This window comes from Clinocottus analis, unplaced genomic scaffold (assembly GCF_023055335.1).
Source record: "Clinocottus analis isolate CAN_PGR_092001 unplaced genomic scaffold, fCliAna1.0.p SCAF_33, whole genome shotgun sequence".
Lineage (NCBI taxonomy): Eukaryota > Metazoa > Chordata > Actinopteri > Perciformes > Cottidae > Clinocottus > Clinocottus analis.
The window spans coordinates 511,083-522,980 of NW_027176076.1; positions in this window are offsets into that span (position 1 = coordinate 511,083).

An 11,898-nucleotide genomic window follows, 5' to 3' on the forward strand; every position below is an offset into this window, starting at 1 on the left:
CACCTCTTTCTCATTTCCCAACGCGTCACATAATGCAGCTTGGTCAGAGCCCCTTGGTGTCTGACACCAATGCACGTTTAGCCTGTGTGCGACACATCCAACGGTCAGCGCAACTGACGTGGTAAAGGTCCACATCGGTCTGACGGGAGGGGATGTGGTTGTCAAACCAACACAGGACTTTCATCCAGCAGACTGCTGTTCTTGCCCCCTGGAAAAAGTAAAGGGTCAATTTACATGTGGTCACGTGAGTCATTGTTAGGGCAATAGTATGGAAGACGATGAGAAAATTACTTTTCACTTGATATATTTCCTGAGTAAACATGATGTTACGTACAGTGTTCTCCATCTATTGTATTGTGTTCTGTTTTGTGTTGTTGCTTTGTCTCCCCCTCCTGTTGTCATTCTCATACTTTACAGACGTGCACACCTGGTTCCAGTCATCAAATCATCACACCTGTTCCTGATCACCAATCAACCATTCCCCTTTAAAGTCCGGTGTGTGTTCAGTGTGTTGAGTGGGTCGCTTTGGGTTAGTTGTCGTTGGCTTGAGCTGCGGCAGAGCTCTAGGTGAGCGCTGACGGTGTGGGTTAAATACTGCTTTGTTTATTGCTTGTGTTTCGCTAACCTCTACTACTTTAGTTTGTAAGCAGCCTCCTTTTGTTTGGTCTTTGTTAATTCCTTTGTTGTGTGCACAGGGTCAATGAGGACAGGTAAGATACCCCGGGGTTTACATATGACATGCACGCAGGTTTACTTGTTAATACCCCGGGTTAGAGTGAGCACCACCCACTGTACTTTTTGGGTGCACGACACCTGTAAAGGGGGGCGTGGGCTTTTGTTATGTTTTCTTTGTTGCCACTGAAAGTCCTTGTTCCCTGTGTTGCTTTTTTTTGTAAATAAATACTTTCTTATCACTTTTGTGTCCTGAGTTTTGGTGTGACTGCACCCTCATTTGCCAACACCTGCTGCCTTTATGCTGCGTCCCACTTCGAGCCACCAGGGGGTAACACGAGTTCGTAGTCTCAATCATTCGTTTCATCAAGTCATCTTCACTTCAATTTGGTCCCATTTAGTTTAAAAGGGACCCTAAAGCAGATCGTATAAGTCACTCCAAAAAGCCAAGACGCAGCCATGTTAGGATGCCGAGCAGTCGTAGAGACAAATGAGCCAACGAGTCAAATGCCGGCACGGTGCAGCTTCATTTTATTTTTATTTTAGTTCAGTTGTCACACTGACATTCAGCAAGTCTCTAATGGACTCCACACGTCCCCTTTATATACACCTGGTGACTAATTAGATCAGACCTACTTTCTAGGAGGTCCGTCTCTCTATAACCAAAATATGTGTGCTAAATATTTACATTATTGTACCCACGCCCCAAAATATCCCTACTAATCTACTTTGATGTATACCTCCTATAAATAAAGTAAATTATAACCTCATATCGTTGCTTCCTCCAGTTGGTATCTCCTGGAACTAAAAGTGGGTGCTCGGGCCCTCGGGGAAGTCTTTTGACCGAACACCCTGGGAAGTGGAAACAGGTAGAGGTAAGTTGTTGCACTAAATATATTCACACAATTATCCTACCACCTTACATTTACCATAAGTACAGTTCAAGCTATCATTCATATTGCCACTGACACTATGACACTATCAGTGGTCTGGGTAACGGCAGCGCGCATCAGAATCCAAGATGGTGAACTCGAGGCTTCAAAGCAGAAGTTTACACACCAATGAGTGACTTCACAATGACTATGTCCACGTCACATATATATATATATATATATATATATATATATATATATATATATATATATATATATATATATATATACATATATATATATATATATATATATATATATATATATATACATATATATATATACATATATATATATACATATATATATATATATATATATATATACATATATATATATATATATATATATATATATATATATATATATATATATATACACATATATATATATATATATATATATATATATATATATATACACATATATATATATATATATATATATATATATATATATATACACATATATATATATATATATATGTATATATATATATATATATATATACACATATATATATATATATATATATATATATATATATATATACACATATATATATATATATATATATATATATATATATATATATATATATACACATATATATATATATATATGTATACTCTATGCAAAAACATCAATTTCTTCTCAATTTGTAAAAAACAGTAGGCATGTAACACATGTATATCGATTTACCATCACTGAGATGTGCAAAACCGGCGTAAAAGGGAAAGTGTAGTGCCACTGACCAAGCTGCAATATTTGACGCATTGGTGTGAGAATGTGTTGGTATATCATTAAAGTAAAAATCCACCACAGAGTTATTTTCCTCTACGTGAAAAATATGACAGGCCAAAAACCTGTGGCCTGTTTTTTCCACACTGAACAGATAGCACAGTGCCTAATTTGCTGCCAGAGATCTGTGGATAGTTGAGTGTCTCCCCCCTCTGTCCCCCCCCCCCCCCTCCCCCCCCTCCTCGCTCGCTCCTTCAGGGAGGACTTCTGAAGCTCTTACAGTAATAAGGCGACAAGTATGCCTTCACGTGTTGAACTACATCTAGCCCTAATCCATGTAGATTGAAGCCGCCCACTGATTTAGATTGTCATTATGTGTTTCATAAACGTTCCACTCTGAGGTTTTATATTCAAAATATCTAGAGAGGTGGAATAGATGGTGTAAATGGCCCTTTCATTACCGCTCATCCCTCTGTATGCAGAGTTTAAAAAGGGCAGCGTAGATGTGCTCGCTCAATGGCTCTGTTCCACCTGAGATGAAAGGCTATTTACATTCAGCGATGATGATGATGATGATGGCGGTGGGAGCCGCCATCGTTTCCAGGCGACCGGGTTTCCCCGCTCACCGTCATTTGACAGGCTTTAAGGAGCACGCTGCTCTGCAGACATTGTGACCATCACGCCTAATTGACCAGAGGGGCTGTGCCTTAAGTGAAAAAGAAGTATAACAACTGAAGAAAATGAACCTCTTCCTCCGCATTACCAGACAAACGCGAACGTACAGACAAATCACAGGTCACCACTTTATGTGTGGAGCCATATAATTGTCTAATTTGAAATACACTGAGCCTGATCTTTGAATGTAAACTATGGGAAACTGGACCATAAGAATGATTGTAAAGCCGGAAGGAACAGGTTTTTTTTCTTTCTTGTCCTGCTCATTCTTATTTCATGCTGCGTTGATAAGTTGATTCCTGATAAGTGTTATTCATTTCAATGAGTAAGCCAATTAAAATTGAGTTTTATCTAATTTGATAGTTAGACATAATTTGAAAAAGTTTAAACTGAGAAGTATCAGTTAATGGTGTGGTTTAATTTAATTTTCCACTTTTTCTGGAGTATTGGATTAACAGGATTTAAACTTTGTCTTCGAATTGCACAACTCTATTGGGTAATTTAATTAGTCGCTCGTGAAGCTCAGACATGTGAATAAAGAAAAATCCCCTATCCCAGAAAATAAATGAATAATTAAAATAAATGTACGTTTAAAGGCAATTAAAGCAGTCACTGCTTTAGCGGCTTCATTGGTAGGCCACCACTTGTCCTGGAAAGGGAGGAAATGTAAATGTGCACACTGTTGTGGACATCAGGGCCTGCAGGTGGAAAACGACTCCACAGCAAACCTAAAGTAAGAAAGTGGAGCAAATGAAACGGGCTCTATTTTTCACGAATAAGGTCACTTATCAGTAAATGCAATGTCTCCGAGTTCTCTTCATCAATTCAATAACAGTGTGAAAGTAAAAAAAATAGTTTGGTCATTTCTTTGTAATACACCCCTGGGCTTTTTATTATGACTTCATTTCCCGTTGTAATATTGGAACGTCTCTATAATTGTAAAAGTGTAATAGACTCTAATATAATTTCATTTTGAACCCTGAATGGTCTATGTCATCTCTGCTCAATTTGAGTAGAATAATGATTTTTAATGTCCACACATGGCTTCCAGTGACCTTATTCAATCTCTGGGCTGATCAGGAAATATATTGATTCAATTACAGTGCTGATGACAAGCGACCGGAGAAGAGGAAGGAAAAAAGGTCAGCATATATTTGAAAATGTAAATCTTAACAATGTCTTTTGGGTTTGCTGAAAAAAGCCATTATCAAATGCCATTTGGCTCCAGTGGCATGTCGCCCTCTGCCTTTTTCCAGTGCACCAATGGGAATAGTTAGAATATTTAGGATATCCAGAGTGGATTTTTCCTTTGTCAGCGTGTGAGTTATATTCAGAGCATGTGCCTCTATTTTGCTATTTGCTACGAGTGTGCTGAATATAATGGCTCACATTATTTCTTTGGCATTACATGTTCACAACTGGCCTTTTTGAGACTTCCTAATAACCTTGGGGTAAAGACTTTCCAATGCTTCTGTATGTACCACACCGTTCTTTTGCTGCATAAGCTGCTCTATAAGTAAATTAGCCTGTCTGTACTCGAACATTGAACAAAGCTCTAAAATTCATTCCTTCTCAAATTACATGCACACCACACCGGGCTTGACTAATTATTTGTTTGGTCATTAAAAACTCATTAAATTTAAATAGTTAATTTGCATACCACTGTGTGTTGCATCATACATTATTAATTGAAGATAAATAAATGAATTCAATTAGAAAAATAAGTCATGTAACATATGCACAAACAGAGCTCTGGCACTTGTCTTTCTTTTGACATTGACTGTGCTATAGCTCCCCTTTCCAATTGTCTGAATAAAGAGCTCGTTAATAAGGGAATAACTGTACAAAATGTGAATCCAGAAAGCAGATTTGAAGTGGTGCTGATGAGATGTAGATCACATCGTTGCAGCCAAGATGAACATATTTTGCTCCTCTACTGATTAACTCCCCCTCCCCTGCTGTCACTGTTTGGCTTTGATGAATTTGAATAAATTGACTTTTTCTCTTGCTGACAAATATTTAAGCAATCCAGCCAAAGAAAGGCAATATTCCTTAACCAACTCATTAACTCACATCTGTATGTGTTTTGTGGTTTGATCATCTTATCTCAATGCTGAAATAATATCCCATCTCATTGCAAACAATTACTCTGCAACCAAACTCTTGTGTTTTATGACTGAGGATGTTGTTGTTGTTGTCGCCCTTTTTCAATTACTTTATATGCCCACTCTTTTCCAGTTTCAGGGATTGGTAAATGTTCACCCTTTTTCAAATCACTTCATTAATTAAATGGGATGGGGAAAGGTTCTGAGCTAATGGATTAGAGTGGGCTGGCTAGTTCAGGCCTTTTACCAGAGGTCACATTTCATTTGCTGCCTATGTCAAGCTACCAGCAGCGGGGCCTCACAAGCAATCTAATCAATGTCTGCGTGCCGTAGCCCTTGAATGAATCCATTAAAGTTATGTGGATGCATCCTGCACAGAGAAAAAAGTCTCCCGATACCTCTGATAGAAATTAGCCTCTCTCCAATTAGGAGAGAAGCTGGGCTCATTCTGGATGCCAGCCAAGGCAGAATTAATAGGCCATCAGAGCCTCTTGTGTGTTAAATCCCATTTGTTCGCCGATGGTTTATGAAAGCTCCTCCTCTGTTGCTCCATGCCTGGCGTGAGACCCCCGAACACCCACCAAAAAACTTCACTCATTAAATAAAGTTCTGGGAGGAGACGAGGCAGGGTGGGCTGGAGATCAGGGACAGAGCTGCAATTTAGGCTGGTGTTGTTAGAGATGATGATTCTGCTGGGTCGGTCTGAGCTGGGTTGTGATTGCATTTGGGGTTTGGATGGGCTTAGTCTGTGGCCAGGAATGAAGCTAAGAGGACTTTAGCGGGATACTGAAGGGACGATAGTCATGTGGGCCTCTTCAGCACCAACTTTATCTCAGCAGTGTCCACTAATCCTGCAAATTGATCCTCAGTGTTTCTGTGTTTAAGTAGAGGAAAAGCTCAGAACAAATCTCTTTGGAAATGGATGTCTGAAATGCCTAAACCTATCAGAGGGAGATGTTTCACCCCTGGATTTTTTCAAGGACTCTGTGGCACACGATCATTATTTTCTGTATGCCTGAAAACACGCAGCATCATATGAGATAATTACTGGACATCTACGTTACTTAAGGAGTAACAGCTTTTGGCATGCCTGACTCACAAAGTCAAGAAGTCGGCGCTCGGAGACGTTGCATTGAATAAACTATGTTCTTCTGTTGCAGTGTCTTCATCACTGTGTGTCTGGTTGTTTACATACTGTTTTCTTTTTAATTAAAGGACTTTTTCAGTATATTACTTTCCAATCTGTGTTGCTGACAGAGGAGGAATAGAACTACCATACATTTTAACTTGAAATGCTACTCCTCACCGGAGGTGGCAACACATTTTGGCAAATAAACGCAAGTGTGAATTTAGCAGCCTGGTCTGGTTGCTTTTGACAGAGTAAAGCAATTAATTTTTTTACTGATGTTTTTTGTGTGTATAAATCCCCCTCAAAGACATAAACAATATGTTCTGCTCTTCCTGCACCGTGTTGCTTGTTTTCGTTACTTTGCTGTGATATATGATAAATGGACTTATACTTTATAATGCTTTTCTTGTCTGTCGTCCACTTCAAGTGCATTGACGCTACATGTCATCATTCACACGCCGATGGCACGGGGAAAATTTGGAGTTGAGTGTCTTTCCCAAGGACACATCAACATGGACTAGCACAGCCAGAGATCAAACCAATCCTCTGAATGAAGGACGACTCTGCTCACCACTGAGCCACAGTGGCCACAGTAAAACGATTAATATCCTGTCCCAAAAAAGTTGATTCCATCTGGCCTCAATGACTACCAACCGGTTGCCCTCACATCCCATGAGATGAAGGCGCTGGAGAGGCTGGTCTTGGCCCACCTCCGACCACAGGTGAAATCATCGCTGGCCCTCTGCAATTTGCTTACCAGCTTCATGTGGGAGTGGACGACGCCATCATCTACCTGCTGCAACGGAGCTTTTCTGACCAATCACAGCACATGTCAATGGTCACGTGGTCCCTGTGGCCAATCACATGAGAAGGATGTTTCATGTATTTTAACCAGGCTACTCTTCCATAGATGAAGAGAAGTAAAATGTAATTGGATAAAAAAAATGCTATTAAAAATTATAAAATAGCTATAACTTTGTGAATCTGTTTAGGCCACCAGAGAAGGCTGAGAAGGCCCTGCCGGTTCTGTCTATGGTTTTAGGTGCTACTCTGAGAACAAATTTACCCTTGGGGATTAATATAGTATCTATCTATAAAACTGTGCCCACCTTTCTCCGTTAAGTTTTCAACCTTTTCTTTTTGGTGGATAAGCTTGTTTCTGACGTTATGACATTCTGTACGATGACTGCTTATGACATCTTTAATAGCATACTATACAAAGACTTATGACTTTTTATGGTATACTATACTATAATCTATACTATATTATAACTCTTAAAAAACTATTTGTTTGGTATACTGTACTTTGACTTTCTAATGACATTTGGATTACCTTTTCATAGCATACTGTATGTAATTTGACATTTATGACATACAGTAGTTGGACTATTTAGATCATACTATATTGTTCAATTTATTTTGTATAGCCCAAAATCACAAATTTGCCTCAGAGGGCTTTACAATGTTTACACATACGATTTCTTCTTTCCAGGGACACTCACATTACTATAGAGAAAACTCCCCCAAAAAAACATTTAACAGGGAGAAAAAAGGAAGGTACCTTCGGGAGAGCATGAGAGGATAGACAGAAGTGCAAGGTCAGAAATGATTTGTATGATCCGAGGCATGATGAAAAGGTTACGGCGACCAAAAATATTTAAATAAGAAATATTAGATCTTCCTATGACTTTTTTTCAAATCATACTTTATTATGCTTTTCGTTATTTTATAATATACTACACTGACTGTTTTACTTTTTCTATTCTATATTCTATGACATTCTTTATGTTATACTAATCTATGACCTTTTATGACATACTATTTCTTTTTTTTGGATCTGACCTTTTTGACCTATGTGAGATTCTATACTATGACTGTATAACTTTTCTATACTATGAATTCCATATTATATTAAGGATTTACCATGTTATGACTGTTTTCTGTGTATGTGACTTGTCTATGACCTTCATTATGGCACACTATACTAGTTTAAGACACCATTATATGAATTTATGCGATACTATACTGTGGTTTTTATGACTTTTGTATTGCGTACTATACTTTGACATTGTTAAAGATGAGGGACTTATTTATTACCTTTTGACATTTTATGACTTATTTATTACATTTGAACTATATCATATCATTTTTACATTTGAATGGCATATATGACGGGCTTATGCTTCCAAGGCATGTGTTTATTGTGTTGTTGTGTTTATTGCCTTTCAGTTTTACTAGTTGCTGGTTGTTTGGAGCAGGACGGTAGCCAGGATGTGATCAAGGAATTGGAGGCAGCTGGCCACTGCTTCCCATAATTGCTTTCGTCTTACTTTTTATGTCACAATTCTATGCCTTTTTTTAAATGACATGTGACTTATTTGGGATTTTTTAATGACTTTTTTGGGACAGTTTATGACTTTATTATGACACCAGTGTTTGTGACACATCACAACTTTTTCATGGCGCATGTCAGTGCCACAGGGCCTTTGCCGCAACTTCTGTGTGCTGTGTTGTTTTCTTTCAGAGCTCCTGGTTGGTTGGAGCTGAAGACCTCGAGGTATTGGAAGCACCTCATGCTTGGTATTTGATGGATTTCTTTTCCCCTGGCTTTTGATCGCTCTATACTATTTTCTGACCATAACACAGACTTTGTGTTGACTTTGACTTTTTACGGCATACTGTTCTATGACTTTATGTAAATCTGCATGGCCTACTGTACTGCTCTCCTTGTGTGTGTAACTTGGTACACAAATCAGCAGTAAACCAAACACCATTTAAATGATTATGGGAGTCAGGATGTAGCCTCCAAGCTCCAGATGCTTTATTGTGCAGCACTGACAGACGGTTCAAATGAGAGTAAAACTAAAAACAAACAGAAGAACACAATGAGCACAATGCATATGAATTACACATTACAGATTGAACATTATGTAGCTCTTACGCTTCTGTAGTGGTCAAACTTTTCGCATAACGACAACTAGCTATAGATACAAAATTAAATTTAAAAATATACTTGAGAAGGTATTACTAAAATACTATTCTGCCGTTTGTCTGATAATCAAATACTTACAGACTATACTTTCAAAGGTGTAAACACATGATGGATGGCAGGTGATGATTAATAAAAAGAAAGGAAAGGAGATAATGTCGACCCACAATCCCTTGCGGCGTCAACATTTAAAGTGACGTTTAGTTCAGCCGTTCACAAGGACAAACGATCATGACCGACAAACGCAGATCATGTAAATAATAATTAGCCTAACTTGGAAGTACTTTCAATAATCTGTTAAACCGGCTCCCAAACTATGAACGTTACGTTGCTGAACACGGCTGTAAAGTGATGAAACAGCTGAATTTGATGTTGTCTCTCTGGTGTTGAACTGCAGCTTCAGCCCTCATTCTTAAATTGTACTTTAGTTTTAGAAGCTTTAATAAAAGAGGTGAAGTGGACGAGCTCTTCAGTTTGACTCATTTTTATGATTGTCATTTTTTAAATCAACTATGTTGTTACATTACAATAAAACACTATCAAGTTGTGTGGTGTTTCATAAACTGTTATACATAACAACACAAACATATTTGTATGATCAAATTACAATCTGCATAGAAACCACACAAAATAAATGGATATGAGACACACAAATGACACATCGTTAGTGGGATGACGTATTTAATTCAGCATGTTTGAAACTGTAGCGTTGTACTCCTTTGGTTTCACTTTCATATTCCTTCGTTCATTTCTAGTCCAACCTCATTAATAAAGTAAAACCATGAACCGGGTTATTGAAATCGTCTGCATGACGCAACGCTGTAAGAAGATAGATGAAGTATTTAAGATGCTTTATTGTGGTCCGAGATGAACTACAACTTTGAAGTGTCACCGCTGCAGACTGACGTCGCGTCAGAACTACGTCACTTCGTGAAAGTGGAGTCGGATTCTCTAAACACCACGGTTGTCTTTTCCTAACTCCTCAAGAATTTTCCTTCCCATCTTTCCTTAACCCTGTGACGTTTTTTATTTTTTAGCACTATGAACGTGCCTGGAACGGAACTTTAATATTTTTTTGAAGTTACAACCTTGGAGGCTGAATTTACTCCAAGGAGACTTCATAGTCAGATTTTATTTTTTCTTTTGAGATCGTACTGCCTCATCTGAGCCACTGTGTGCAACGAAAGCACTGACTCACCTTGACTAAAGCAGTGATAACCTCCAAATGAACTGCTCCCACCCAAATCAAGCAGCCAACCAAAATAAAACAGAGCGGTACAGTTCAGGAGGGAGGCCTCAAACTGCTGCTGCACAGAGAAGTTTACATACTGAACCCACTGGAGGGCCATTACAGCTCAACCGTTCTTTTCGCTGCGCTGATAAACAACAATTCTCAGAGTCCCTGAGTCTTCCATTGTCCGAATATACAAGAGGTTTGGGGGCTCCAGCGCATCTGATCAATAGAGGTCAGAGTGAGTATGTATTCACAAATGCACGCAACACAAGGAGAATTATAACTTTCCCTAAAATCCCACACTGTAAAAAATTCAATGACAAACTTTTAGAACGCTTGAAAGCACAAATACACCATGTACACGTACTGTATTCATGTCTTCTGAAACATGCACATTAAATGTTTATGTGCACATTCACAGGCATTCAAATGCGGTTATTTTCATGCTGTTATAGACACACTGTATGTAAATGAGATCTAAAATGTCTCTCATGCTTGCCCTCTTCCTCCGGTGCCAGAGTCACGCATCATTGTCAGCAGCCAGCAAAACAAGATGAAATAAAATTCTAAGCCGTCCTGGCAGTCAAGGACACCATTCCCTCACCGTAATAGCCTGTATCGCCTAGCCACTCCATGTGTAGCTTTTCTTCATTGCTCTGGGCTTTTATTCCTGGCAATAAGCTCTTTATCACTCCTCAACACAATTCATTTAAAACCACCGTCAAGAAGCAATCAAACCTTAAGTAAGAGGATTCAAAGTCAGTGTGTTATTGTTAAGCAAAGTAGCATTACTTCATTTCCATAATGCACCCGGACAGAGATGCCAAGTAGGTAATATTAAAGAACAGTACGCAAGAACATAAACAGTTAATATTTTTCCTCATTTTTGCTAAATTTAAAGGCAATACTTTATCCATCCATGTCATTACCTCTGGTCTTCTTTCCTGCGTTTCCCTTCTCTCTGCCTCCAGAATGACATTATGTTTGGGTTAGTTGTCTTTCTGCCTCAGACACCTATGATTTAGCAATTCTTGACATATCCATTACATCTCACAGATTGGCTATTCTCTTTTCCCTGTGTCTCGGAAACCTACAGAAATGACATGTACCTTTCCATTTTTTCTCTCAGATGTCCTCGATTCACAGGTGGTGCGTTTAGAAAGAAGTGGATTCTAATTTCAGGAGTGTTCCTTTACTATTAACTATAGCTACAGGAGAGACATCAATCTTGACAAGGTCTTTTTGAAGAAAATGCAATACTATTGTGTATTTTTCACCTGCTCTCCACAGCCTGACCGTAGATGGGCATTTCGACCGCTGGTTATATGATTTACTATCTGCATTATTTTTGTCTCAAAAACAGGGTTTAGGAAATGGTTCACATGTCATCATTATGTATCTTTTATGTTGATTGCTTAGGT